At 43.0% G+C, this 14584-nt stretch overlaps 1 protein-coding gene across 3 annotated transcripts in view; it reads left to right on the forward strand.

The window, feature by feature from the left end:
- The window catches only part of MBNL1 (muscleblind like splicing regulator 1), a 99677-nt gene that overhangs the window by 12670 nt on the left and 72423 nt on the right, over nucleotides 1-14584 (forward strand). The gene's annotated exons all lie outside the window — the stretch shown is intronic.

Genomic DNA, 14584 nt, shown 5'->3' on the forward strand with positions numbered 1-14584 from the left:
ATTAGGAGGATGAGCCGTAGCACCTCTTGATGTCCAGAATAGAGGATGATTGCTACTTAGGAACAGCATGTATAAACGGCAACCATCATTTTTTCTAACAGCGCTAACACCGAGGAAGTCACACATGTTGGATTAGAAAAGACGCCTTGCAGTAGCTATTCATTACCTTCAAAGACTTAATATGTGTTTTCCTTTGCCTTATGCACATTTTAAATGCAAAGGCTATGAAGAGGTGATTTTGCTGTTAACAAAGACCAGCTCATTAAGATAAAACTGCAAAAAAAGTTCTGTTCTCTTTCATTGTCATATTTTTTATTATTTTTGTCCATGCTGAGGATGACTTCTGTAACTATGAATATTTATAAAAAAATTCCTGTGGCTGCTCCTATTCAAAAGGAATTTTACTGTGGTTGTATTTTGTATATTTTTATGAGGGTTTTCTAGTATGAGCAAGGAAGGACACTAATGTCAGCGATCAGGTGCTTCCTGAAATTGTCTGGTTTTGTACTGTCATTGGTTTGTAAGCGGTGGCAGGGTAATCCTGCACACAAATGTGCAGGTGCTGCCAGAGGGCTTGAAGACCTGTCGGAGGGTGAGCAAAGCTCAGATGTGTAGATCCAAGACTTTGGTTCATGTGCTTTATACGCATAACAGCTGTAAAGTGTGGAATCTGGCTGGGTTTGATCGCTTCCCTAGGGACTCCTATGTTCAAATCTGTCCTGCTATTTTGAGCCCCACACAGGGCAGAGGGGCAGCAGGAGGACCTGGGGCAGGCAGCAGCTCCAGGGTTTTCCTTCGCCTGCATATGTGGTGGTCTCCACTATTTGCGTTCCTTAGGGATTAGAGCAGTTGCCTATGATTATTATTTTTTTTCTTTTATTAACAATTATCTACTGTAAACTTAGTTTCCCAAGTAATGCAGCAAAGTAAACAACATTTTCCTTCCTACTACCCCATAATTATTTACCAGAAGAATAAACATGCGAATGGTTTTTCGTTGCTGTCCTCGGTGACATTTGGAGTCTGTTCTGCCGTGAATATGTGCAATTGTAATTCCCATTAGTGCCAATGAGAGTTCAGAGCAATTAACAAGGCAAGAGACAGGACCATTAAAACTCTATCACAGTTCTGATGATGAAACCTGAATACATCCCAAGATAAAAAAAATACATGTTTAATATAAAAAGTGGAGAGGTGAAGGTTTTGCATATGGCATTTTGTAATGGAGCGTGGTTCCTGGTAAGGATGTTCCAGCAAGCAGTTGATGTTACCCCTTCCCATTCTACCTTCAGCAGTTTGTGCAGGGTGAACGTCTTAGTCACTGCTTCGTTTGGAGAATAAAGCCAGTGACAAATGTTTTACGCTGTTATGTGTGTTCAGAACCAGCAGTAAATTTTCCTGCTCTGAGGCTGATCTGAAATTTCTTCCATAGCTTCAGTGGATGCAACAGGAGAGCAACAGCAGCAGCGCTGAGCTGGTGTAGGTCGACACACACAAGGCTGGCTGTGCCCGTCGGGCTGTTTGATGACTGTGCAAGGGTTTGGTGTGTGCTGACCTCCAGATGAAATCCAGCTGTGTATCAGAAGTGCTTTTCCTCTGAGATCGGTTTTGTTTTGTTTTGTTTTGTTTTTTTAAATGTCTGCTTGCTGTCAGCTACTACCTTGTGAAATAGTCGATGTTTCAAATTATGTGTGTATGATGCATTGTTACAAAAGAATATTTTTACCCAAAATATCTTTATTTTAGGTAGCTGGGGAAACGCTTTTAATGTGCTATAAAGAAAAAACAAAGTTTGCAATACATACAATCTGTCCTCACTAAATGCAGCTTGAATTTTCAGTGGGATGATTGCTATTTGGTATTAATTGGAAATATCAGCAGCAGTGCATAAGGCAGAAGTATACTTCTGTCACTAAGATGCCAAATAGTGCACTTAGAGTTCATTATTGTTTGAATCTACAGATTGCACAGGAAAACCAAGGAAGCCAGGACTGAGTAAACCAAAATTGGCTGAGAGTTTTGTGTAGCCAGATTATAATTTCTGTAAAACAAATGTATAATCAGCATTAATCCAGTGCAGGGGCATGGGCAGTGCTGCCCCCCGCTGCCACCCAGCCCCTGTGCCAGCTCAGCCCCCCGGGTCTGTCTGTCCTTCCCCAGCCCCGCTACCTCCTGGAGCTGCCGGTCGCTGCTGGCAAGAAGTCTCGGAGAGAAACAACTTCCAGCCCTTATTTGAGCACTGTCGGAAAGTGTGCAAGTGCCTGTGTTGCTCTTAGGACCTTACGCTTTTGGCAAATATGCCAAATACTTGTTTTCACAGAAAAAATATTTTGGGACATAAATATACAAGCTGTATATTGGTGGCTGAATCGGAATGAATTTCAGCACAATAAAAAAAGAAATAAGTACTAGACAGGTTAAAATATGTCTGGTCATTTGACATTTTGAGAAGTGAGGTTTCACATAGCCCTCCATTGCTAGCCCAGCTGTATTTGACTCATTTTATCAGTTCTTTGTTTGAATTTACAGGTGGCAGTTTAAATTTCTACATATAGTCCAGGTTTTCCTATTGGAAGCATACCTTGCTGCCAGCTGCTGAGGGAGGCTGCTGTTGGAAAAGGAATTTTTTTTCACTTACATACTTGTCATTAATGTTACATTCAGAGTTGGTTCTTAGAAAAGTGCATCAGTCTTGCTTGCAGTGGCACAGAAAAAAATTAACAGAGTGTGCACTGAATTTTCCCCTTATCTCACTATACCACATTTTATATATCTTGTAGTGAGATGTTTTGTTTCTACGGTTTCAGACTTCGTGTTTCAGAAGATTAATAGACTTAGCAGCCCTGTTTGCTAAGCTTAGCGATGATAACGATGTAGTAAGTCATGAGACAGTTGCAGATCATCTGGCAAGGCAAAATATGCCTTGGGCTTGAACTTGGAGCAGGTATGTTTTGGAGAGAAAAGTAAAATGTTGAAAGCATTATAAATAACACGTCCTGACTTGGGTGACTGTAAGTTCAAGTTTGCCTGAAGAGCCTGCATGGGAAGCTCGGTTGGCAGCATCTGCATTCACCCTCTATAGGGATAGAGAGAAACGGCATTTATAAGGTGCATGTATGGTATTTAATGCAGCAAGTAGAAGCACAGAATTGTTCCTCTGGCTGAGCTCGGGTGCAGATGCCAGTGGTGGAGGCTGGAGGAGCAGAGGGCAGCGCGGTGCTGGACCCTGGGGTCCCGCAGCCGTTGCTGCCCGCACTGCTTGGAGCGACTCTGCACATTGCTGCTGCGCTGCTGGCTCCCATGCAAGTGAGTCCGACTGTGAGCGGTGAGTAAGGACTTGGGAACCCAGAGCATGTTTGGGCTCTGGGCCCAATCCTGCTTCCAGAGAAGTTAATGGGAATTTTTCCTTCTAAAAAAGGGAGAGCGATCAGAGCTTTTCAGCTCGGTTCTGTGAGGCCCGTGGCACTCCTCTCTCCGTAGTCCTTTAACCCCAAGCTCCCCCTTTGCACGGGGAGGAGATGGTCCACGGGTGCGTGGCCGAAGCCTACCACGGGTCAGCCTGCCGTGGGGCGCGTGTGACGGGAGCTCACTCCTGAGACCACTTTAGCTCTGGCATTGCAGTGATGTTATCTCTGCTGCAGTGACACCTACACAGTGTTCAAGGAGATAAGCTTTTCTTTTAAATCTAAGTAAATTGCTGTAGGAAAAAAAGGAAGTTTGCTGCGTTAATTGGGTCTAGATGTACCTGAGTTCTCAAGCCTTTAAACTCTGCGCTCCCCGGCGGTACCATGGAGCATGCAGGCTCCAGGAGCTTGCTGAACCAGGCAGATGTGTCAGGTTTTCCGAGCAGGTTGCCAAGCTGAAGGCAGCAGTAATTAGGCCTGGATTCACCATCGAAAATACGTGTGTCTGTGTGCGCAGACGCCTGAGAGCCGGTGCTCCAACATCTGCTGAGTTTGCTCGCAGAGGTGCAGGCGGGAAAGCGGCTGCTGTGGGGCTGGGTGTGCAGAACTGCCTGCCCTTCCTTCTCTTCGCCGATCCCCGAGGGTTGGTGCTCGCCATCCCAACTGATAGTGGCTATTTCGGTGTTGCTTGTGCCATCTGGTTTCCATGGAAGAAAGGTCCTGTCAAACTAAACATACTGATAAACACAGCATGATTTACTTGTGAGAAATAAACTCCGGTATTTTTTTCTGTGACTTTCTGAGGCTGGGGAAAAAAAAAAAACCAAACAAACAATGTTTCTTCCAGTGTTTGGAAGACTTTGTTAGTGCCTGGGCAGCATTCTTGACTTTGTGTGATCACTTTCGGCTTTCAGTGAAGTCCTTTCCATATGTAATTTTACATGAGAATCCTTCAGTGCTCAATACATAGGCAAAACCTAAACTGACTTTGAGACTTCTTTCATAAGCAGTGAAAATCAAAGGTAGTGAGTCTGTGATACTGATAATGTAATTATGTGCTGTTCAGCTTTTTGATGTTTAACAGTTAAAAATGTTCTTCTGGGAGTACAGATACTTGCTGCTGTGACTGAGCTTTGCAAACTGCTTAGAAGAAAGTCCCTGGGAAAATATCTTGCTTGCTGCTTATCAGCATTTTATTGAGCTCCTGTATTTATGTGCAAATATACTCCATAAATAAATCTTTAATGATGTGATTTTTTTTTGTGAAGAGGAGACACAGCTCTGTTCAATTCTTGTAATTAAATACAGCTAATGGTGGCAACTAAAATACAAGAATTTGAACTTCTTTCACTCAATTTTTCTGCATGATTGACAAAATTATTGCTTTGGTTTTGTTTGTTTTGTTTTCTACAACTTCTAAGCATTCTGTCTTTAATCACCATTTTTATAAAAATGACTTTTTCTTAAATATTTTCCGAAGCTGTTTTCCAAATAGTCCATGTTTTTGTGTAAGACTAGAATTTTAAGCTTCCATATTCAGTATTTTTAAGTGTCTTTTAGAGGCAAGAGTGAGAATACAAGGCAAACGGTAATCTTTTGAGCTTTTTCCAAAATTCCTTCACTGTGACGTTCAATTTGGGTAGCTTGCACAGGTACATTAATGAAAAAGGGGACACATAGAGGAGAACTCAAGTAGAGGATGGAGAGGAATCTTCCATGTAAGAAATATTTTGGGAAAGCAGATAAAAACAGTGGGGGTAGATGGTTGTGATAAATGTTTTGGGTATTATGCCAGCTTCTACCCTTGCTGTGCAGTGCCAAGAGCATTAATTGGAACGGTGCTGGGGGGGCTTGCTGCGGTCAGTGCTCTTGTCCCTGGAGGTTGAGGGGCGGCTCAGCTGGTGGGCTTGCACAAGCTCCGTGAGCACGTGGGCTCGCACCCCTGCTGTCTGCTTGGCACCGGGACTTCTGCCACAGCTCTTCTCTAGAGAGAAAACAGACAAGGAGCTGCAGAATTAGTGCTCAGCGCGTGAGTGGGACTGTTAAATGAGCTTGAACACATCTTGGAATTGGGTTTTCCTATGGTGTCATTCTTCAAGCTGTTATTTTGGATCATTTAAAAAATAAAAAAATGTTTAAAGTAACTCCAGTGATAGGGGTATGACCTGAGTCTTTTAGACACTTAAAAAATTGTCTAAAATCTCTGGTCTGCACCTGTGGTCCTTTGACGTGTTAACGTTGGTATTTTTATTCTGTTGTAGCAGGCTTTTTGGGGAAAGTGATCCATTTTTACGTTGCATGAATATATAGAGGCCATTTCTTCTGCAAGGAGAATTAATGGGAATTTGAAGGTTATGTGTTTTGTAATCTGGCGCTGGTTGAGCATAAAAACCTTTGCCTACAGAATGAGCAAAGAGGGGACAGTTCCCTTCTTGCTCATGAAGGAGGTTGTATTGGAGACCAGACCATGAGCCTTGTGTGCAGGGCTTTGCTAGAGCGGTGGGAAATGCCGCTGTCTCGGCCTGACCTAAGCAGAACAGGCTGAGAGTGAGTCGCAGGCACGTGTTGTTGGAACAAGAGCAATCTGGCCACGAGGAATACAAGGATGCAAGAGGGTAATGAAGGGTTCGCATTCGTTCTGCCTCAGAGACACTCCTTGATTATTCCATGGAAGATGGGGGTTCAGAAATAGTTCAGATAGCTCAGCCACGCAACAGCTGTAAATAAAAACTTAGCCAGGTAGTGGGTTACAACCCGATCCATAACTGAGAAACAAAAACTATTCAAGATCTGACTGGCTGAGCTCAAAACCCCCTGCAGCTACCATTTGCGGAGATGCAGAAGAAGGTGCCACCATGCTCACCGCACCTTCCAGGAAAGCTGCTGCTTGCTCTTTTTTTTTTTTTTTAAATACGACAAGTTTAGTGAGCTCAGATGATAACAGCCTGTGAGTGATTTCACATGCCTTTGTGGGTTACACCAACGCTGCCCCTGAAGCGGTTTTTGCTTGGTGGCCCGAGGACCACCCCAGGACCCCACACTGGCTGGGGTTTCTGCTGCAGCACTGCCTGCAGGGCTTCAGGCATGACGGCATTGCAGCTCCCTCCTGTATGAGCACAGACCTTCGGGAAGAGCCGCCTTCTGGACGCTGAAGTAACCAGACATCTCTTTTTCATCCTCCCCTACGTTCATCTTTATAACCTACAGCAAAAGGCTAAAAACGAGAGAAAAGCTGTATGTGAGCATGTACTGAAGCAGTGTTACACCAGCTAGGTCATTCAGACATCGGGGGATCCATGAACAAAATGAGTGTTAGCAAAATTCATCACCAAAGCCAGCTCTTGACATCATTCCCAGAGCCTGACTGCTCCCGAGAAATTGGAGAGCCTGATATTGGGAAGGCCACAAAGCAGGAGCTGTTTTTCCTTCTGACTCGTCGTAGCCTCCGGAGCTGGGGAGGAAGGCTAGCCTGAAACCCTGCGCACTTGCCACGCCGGGAGGGTGTCCCCATCAACTGCATCGCTGCCGTCCCATGCACGGGGAACAGCCTCGCTCAGAAGTCCCTTCATAATTCATCTCCATCAGTCGTGGCGCTTCTTCTGGCTGAGGTTTTGTGCAGAAGAAGCTGTTCCGAACAGGGGCCACTAGTGGGTTGTTTTTCATTATTGTTTGCTACGTAAGCCTCGTGATTCAAGATGAACAAGCATAACGATAAATTATAGCAAATACTGATTTAAAAAATTGTCTCAAAGATATTTTTCAATTCTTTCCTAAAACAAAGCATAGTCATTCAGTTTTCATTATTTCTTTTTAATACTGGTGACTAATTTGCAGCTTTTCCTTGAGGTCTGAAGACACGTGTTTGTTTAGCTCGAGTGAGATGGTTCACAATGCAAAATTAATCGCCTCAATAAGCATTCCTGTGCTTCTGAGCACTGCATGTGTAGTGATCTCTTGTTAAGTAAAGGAAAGCATCTCCTAAACTTGATTAGTTTTGCTATAAACAGAAGAATTGTTTTGCTCTTACAAATTGCATGACAATTATCTCTGATACCTCGGATGGTGACAGAGCATAGAGAGTAAAAAACCCCATTTTCTAGATTTAGATTCTTACATAAATAATGAAAAGGAATTATTTTAGATTCATTTTGTTTTCTGATAAGTTGTACAAGTTTTTACTGTCCTGGAGGGATATGACTGATAAATGAAATTTAAGGCCAGAATGTATTAAACCACAGAAAATACTCTATTTTTGAGATTCTTTGAGAAATGGAAAGCTTTGAACTGAAACGCAGTCGGCTTTATCTCCTCTCTTGCAACAGATGCTGGAGTAGTTTTGCAGCACTGTCATTGCCTTGTGGTTCATGTTAACAGGAGTCCAGCAGTTATACCCTTGCACTAAGCTGGTGTTCTTCACTGCTCTGGGTGTCCCTGGCGTGGCAGTGCTGTGATTTTTGGAGACTGGGGTGATTTTGGAGGCACGGGTCCCCTGGGCCCTTACTCGGGAGGGTGCATGGTGGTACGCTCAGTGGTAGTGGGTGCCAGGGTGCTGGCTTGGCACTGCCATGGGTCTGTCCGTGGGAATGCTGCTCTCTTTCAGTCCCTACCGCATCGGTGAGCCCATTTTAACCCATTCCCACGTTATTTTCTCATTCTTAGAGCAAAGCATGTGATGGTCACAGCATTGCCACAGCCTCACTGTTACTGAGCTGAAGTGACCGGGCCATTGAAACCTGAGTTCTAACTTGCTGTCGAAAGCGGAACTCTGTGTAACGTGTTCCTCATTATCTGTATTCACGTCCCTTTTTACTTGCCCTCAAGTCAGATGCGAGATGAAGCAATGCACATAACCGTAACTTCTGCTGGGCCTCGCCAGGAGCATGCCCCTTTATGCAGCAGGCAGGCAGCGGCAAGGTCCCCACGCTGAATTTTGCTGAAGGTGTCCCAGTCCTCCCCGGCAGGCCCGGCTGCAGCAGACTGCCTCTCTGCAGGGTGAGCAGGGGTGCATGGCGGTTGGGCAGAGTGGGACGGCAGGGTGTGACCGGGAGCTGGATGACATGGTGGTTGGGAGCAGGTGACATGAATGACCTCCTCTGTTTCCGGTCATTAAGCTCAGATTTAATCTCACCAATTAATTTGACTTGTGCAGGATGTGGTGGCTGCATCCAGCCTCCTAGTTCATAATTACTCATGTAACGAAGGAATCGTCATGCGAACGGGTGAGAGCTTTGAAATCTAGAGTTTGGTGATGGTGGCAAACGTGGGAGGGGGTGCCTGGGCTGGGGCAAGCTAGTGAAGCTAAGTGGGGGAGCTTGTTGCCTGGAGCACATGCTATTAGTAATAAATTAATAATAATCTTAGTACTTAGTATATGCTGTAATCCATGAGGTGCTCACCAGAGTGGTCTCTCAAGACAATTTACCCACTGCTGGGATCCAGCTGTTTCTGGGGAAGGAAAAAGCCACCTTTTGCAACCATGGCCACATGGCAGCTGCTTTAGGAAGGGAAGTGAAAAAACGATGTATCTGATGTTTCTAGAGGTAACATGTAGATTTAATTTAGAAGCTTAGTAGTAGTAAGGTGCCAGTATATTTTGCCTTGCTGTAACGTAGATGCTAAGGCATTTGACCTGCAGGATGCTAGGCTGGGTGTTTGCTGCATCTTGCACGAGTGAGAGCTCCTCCGGGTCACTTTTCCTCCCTGAAACCATCGGCATCAGCTGAATTCAATGTTAGAGGGAAGCAGTTGCTTCCCTTGCTGAGTCATGGACGTTGCTTTCTTCTGAAGTAGTCATTATCATGGATGATGCTAATAATCATGTTTTATATATATATGTAACATACTATATATATAAGCACACATGTACAGTTAAAACTATCACCTGTCAATATGGGAGTGTGTTTCAGTGATTTGTGGCTATCCTTTTTGCCACTGTTACAAGAACCTCCCCGTTTTGAGTGTTGGCTGTGGGACTTGTCCTGATGTTCGGCATGTGGCTGTGTTCTTGAGGAAAACACCCAGAAACTGCTGCATGCGTGGTGTTTTTTATTAGTATAGTAATTTTACATGTGAAGTGTGCTTTTCTAGTGGCAGGGGACAGCGTGGGGTGGACAATTCAGAATGACTGACCTACCGGGCCAGCCATTCTCAACACCCCACACTGCCCCAGAGGAGATGCTGGGTTTCTGGGAGACTGATCTTGGTGTGATGGCTTTGACGTATGTCGTCTCGCTCCTCTCCTGCATCACTTGGCTTACGTGCATTTGTAGTTAAGCGAACAAAATGTCTTTAATGTGCAAGAGTGATTAATAAATAGCTTTTTACTTTTTAGAAGGGTACATAGATGCTTATAGTTATGGCCTCTTAAATGTTTTTGTATAGAAACTGTTTAATATTCATTAGAACAAGCACATAAGACCAATTTTAATAAAAGAGTTTCTGGTTATTTCAATTCAGTTTGTTTTCTTAAAAAAACCCTACTTCTTGGAGTTTTAACTTAAATCGCTAGCTTACTGTTATTTTTAAAGATAAACAACTTTATAGACTTGAATGGGAAATGTCACTTACTTTATGGTTGAAATTCCTCTATGCCAGGATAATACAGAACTTCCTATTTCTCAAATATATTAAATAAATGTTATGGTAAAGGAATTATAGTTTGCATATGTTTTTACTACCAGAAACAATATATGCAGCTTCAGTGGTGTGGATGGATACGTGAATGCTTTGTAATAGATAAATCAACGGCAAAATGCATTAAATGCAGAGTAGTCTTTCCTGCCATTTTGTGTCTCTTGAAAGAGCAGAATAATAGCCAGTATACACATTTCCTAGTCTAGAGACAGACGCTGACCTTTCCCTATTTGGTTTATAAATACACATCTACCTAATGCTGTCAGGTAATGTGAATTCTGCAGGTCTCTGAAGTCCCCAGTTTTGTAAAGGAGATTGATATATACCATAGGTTATAAAAAAGAGAAAAATTTCAGCAGGCATATTTCTTGACATTAAAGGGTTTTTTTAATTACAGTAATAGTGGTTAATTCATAACCATCTACTCTGTAAAGGAGAGGGTTTATGGAATTTGCAGTATAACTTTCTGACTTAAATAGTATTACTCTAATTAATCTAAAGTGAGAAAGGATTGGGCTATGGGATTTGTACGTCAGTGCCGTTACACTGTTGTTAGAAATTGGTTCACCATTTGATTAGGGGTGTAAGTCTTGGAGAACTGATTTCAAGGAAATATTTTATTTCTGCACACTGCAGTAATGTGTACACAATTGGGGGCACTTGCATTACAACATTGCCTTTTTTTTTTTTCATTATTTATCCAGTTTTCATGAACTGAGTACACTTGGATGTGTTAAATTCAGATGTAATGTCACAGTTAGGTGTTTCTGCTAAAATGGTTGCAGAAACTGTGAAATATACTCAAGATAAACACACGTCTGATAAGGATCTGCCTAAGAAGCCCACTGAAGTCAGTGGGAGGTTGCACTGCCTTCCCAAGCAACTCTGTCAGAGCTAAAACAGTACAGAAATAACCTTTAAAGCACTACTAGTACTACTACTACTACTAAAACTATGTATATAATGCAAAATATCTGGGTCATAGAGGTAGTGTTGGCAGTTTTTTACAAATCTGGTGTGGGACTTATTTAGTAGTTCAACGCTAATATGTGCTTGTAGTTTTACCGAGCTCTGTTTATGTCACAAGTTGCTGGGCTGGGGGGGCTACGAAATACACCTCAGATGGTACAGTATCAGGGCATTCCCACTTCACAGCTGGCTGTTCTGTGCTGCTGCCTTTGTCCATTTCCCCAATGTATGCAAAAGTACAAAATGGAGAGAGGGGTCTGTTTGCTTTTACGTGCTGTTGTATTGGTGTAGTGGGTACAGTTCCTACAGAGTTAGAGTACAAGACCAATTTGATTTGTTCAGCAGTAGTTTACTAAAGGATATTTTTTCTTTAACCAATCCTTCACCGTTATGTGGCCAACATGTTAATTAGCTCATTGTTTCTGCTTAATTTTTTGACAGCGCTATAATTATATCCTTCAGTCGTGCCATGAAGTAACTGCTGTATCTTCTCCAAATTTTATGTTGAGATTTGTTATTGGTAAACTATGAATTTGGCAGAGGTGTTTTGAAAATACTGTAAGGCAGTCAGTAATTTTTGTATTTCTTTATTTAAAAGACAACCATTTGGCCATTTCAAGCTTTGAGACTGTACTGTCAATGTAAATAGAACATTGATTTTATTCCATTTCCTATCTCATTAGTCTCATTGTCATGAGGATGAATTCACGTTGTGTAATTATCTGTTCTTGCTGACAGTTCTCATGTCATTGAGACCGGTGTTTTCGGCTTCCACTTTCTCTGAGCATAAAAATAGCATTCTTCACTGCCATGTTCTTCTTTAGTGTCATGCTTTTTGGCCGTCTGGCTTTATATATCTTTCTTTCTAAGAGACGTGTGTGAATTGAGATAGAGAAAACAGGAACGTCCAGCAAACCCAGTTACAGGAAGAGTGAAAACAATGGCTCCTTGGGAACAGTTCCCAGTGCAGTGAGACACTCCTGTTTGGGTACCTTATTTTTGTGTCAGAGACTGTAATGACAAGAGGAGGAAAAACTATCATTAACCTGGCTGTACAACATTTCTTTATAGCAATAACAGGAAGTAATAAAAATTGAACCTATTTAATCAGAACGTTGAAACCATAATCACATGGTCCTTTCTGTGTTAGTTTCACTTTCTCAGGCATTTTCAGATAACCTCTCCATTGATTTGTGAAGTTGTTTCTTAATCGTTTTCATTGACCCAGCTCAGCAGACAGCTAAGTCATCTCTCTTACCCTCTTAAGGAATGACTTCTCCGTGTTACTGCTCTCTTTTTTCTTTTCTGATAATCACTTTTTAATTTGCTTTCAATATTTTTAGCTTCATTTTCCTTGTATTCCAAATAATCAGTGAAGGCAAGGTTAAGCTTTGACCAAACAGGTGTTTCGACAGTCCCAAGACAAGTAGCAAATACTTTCAAATTTCAAAAGGTGAACTTCAAAGACCACTTGTGGATTAAGAACAGTCTTTAGTACTGAATGGCCAACTAGGTGGAATCTGGAAACTGTCAGCCCCCCAAATAGATTTTAGTAAAATAAAATAAAAAAAAAATAAAAAATAAGAAATCAGTTCAGCCCCTTTCCTGTCCTCTCACTATGGTTCCTCCCTCTGGATATGTTGCAGTCTTTCCTAGCTTATCGGAGACAGCCCAAAGAGACACATCACCTGTATCTGCTGGGTTTTTTTGTAGACAGTGATACCCTTTAGTATTTGAGGCTTACTGGGGACTCCTTATTGACTTGGAATATCACAAGAGAATTTCAAAGCGAGGGGAAAATAGTTTATGCAGATAAAAAGAATTGTAATTCTGTGCTAACATCTTCCTTTATTTAGTGGAGATATTGAAGATATACCTCTCGTCTGAAGTCAGCCTTTATTTTTGCTAGAAGGCTATTTTTAAAGCTGACATTTCTGCCTATGTTTTCAGGTAGATAACAAATTCTGACAAACCAATTTTTCTTCAAGTAACTGTGCAGACAAAATATACATCTAGCATTTCTTCACATTCAGAAGATTTACCTCTGAGGCATCACAGCTCCTCAGAGTAATACTTTCTTTTTTGTAGCTGGCAGCCTGAAGAATGAAGGGTGAAATTCAGCCTCGTTTAATGCAGTTACGGGTATGTCACTGACCTCAACAGGAGCAGGATTTCGCTGCGAGTGTCTGACTCCAAATAGAAAACGTATTACAAAGCTACGAATAAAACATAGTTTTGTGAGTTTTACCAGGAAAATTAGTCCTTTCAATACATGTGAGCACAAAAGATAGTTTTCATCTGTTTTCATTTTGTATGTTGCCTTCATGCTACCTTTCTTTCCTCATAAGGGGTGACTACTCTTGTAATGAAAGTGAAATTAAATATCTTGTTTTGAAAATGTGGCCTTTAACTTGCTTTGGCTTTAGCATGTAAAATGTATCAATTGCTGCTCTAACTCCTCTTGGTGTTTGGAAAAATCAGTGGTTGGTATGGATTGTATACCAAACTGATGAACAGGAGAAAATCCCCGCTTAGAGCTGTTAACTTGTGCTTGCAAGTAATTATGCACAGTTGTTTGTCTCCTGCTAGCAGGGATTTAAAAATGTGGGCATGATTAGAAGTGTCCTGGCAGGGAAACCATGGTGCCTGTTATAATCTTGTTAGCTGTATTAGGTGTGCTTTACTTCTGTAGTTTGTTGTTTTAATAGCTTAGTCCCTGGAAAAAGACTCCTTGTAGATTTTTTCCTTATCTATTGGTTTGCATCCCCGCTGACCGGCATCACTTCCCAAGATGTGTTTCTGATGACGGTGTCAGTGGCGCTGCTTTGGAGGGTGGCGGTGGTGAGAAATAGGAAGGTTACAGAGCGGTGTCTTTAGAAAGACAGGCATGAGAACAGCCTTCCCCCTAAATGCAGGCGGGTGGGGTGCTGCTGGGGGTTGCGGTGCCGGCAGAAGTCTCGTCGTCGGTGTTGCCCACAGGCTCTGGTGTCCCACGGGGTGCTATGGGCGCTGCTGCGAGGGCCCCTCTGCTCTTTCAAGATCTCCAGGCTGGGACAAGAGTTACAATTTATTATAGAGTTATATTTGCGCATGGCACCAGCCTTCTGTGGCAAAACTGGGCATCTGAAACTTGTCTCAGAGAAACGCCCATTCCACCTCGGCAGCCGAGGGGAAGGGTTTACCCTCTCATTTCTAGATGTTAAACGCCTGGGTGGCTTTTTAAGTGGATGATGTTTATCACGAAGCTTGTAGTTCACCTGCAATATGTTAATGGGAGGAAACGGAGTGCTGAGTAATCGTTCTCTTCTGGAAGGGGCAGCCGCACGTGTGCAGGCACATTATTTCCTGAGGGCTGAGGTGAACGCAGATCCGGGCTAGTTTGTGGTGACCCCAGAATGACGACACGGTAGTGACCAGGGTTATATACGGCTGCACGGTTGCTGTCTCGGGCAGTCAGCTGTGGCACCAGGGCGGGCCGGTCCTCTGAATAAGCGGCGTTTCGGGTCTGTCCTTAAGCGGGAGCGGAGGGTCCGCGCCGCTGCCCGCCCCGGGGCGGTGAGAACCGCCCGGTAGCTGCG

Source organism: Egretta garzetta, unplaced genomic scaffold (genome assembly GCF_000687185.1).
Source record: "Egretta garzetta isolate BGI_Z169 unplaced genomic scaffold, ASM68718v1 scaffold172, whole genome shotgun sequence".
In the NCBI taxonomy this organism is placed as follows: domain Eukaryota; kingdom Metazoa; phylum Chordata; class Aves; order Pelecaniformes; family Ardeidae; genus Egretta; species Egretta garzetta.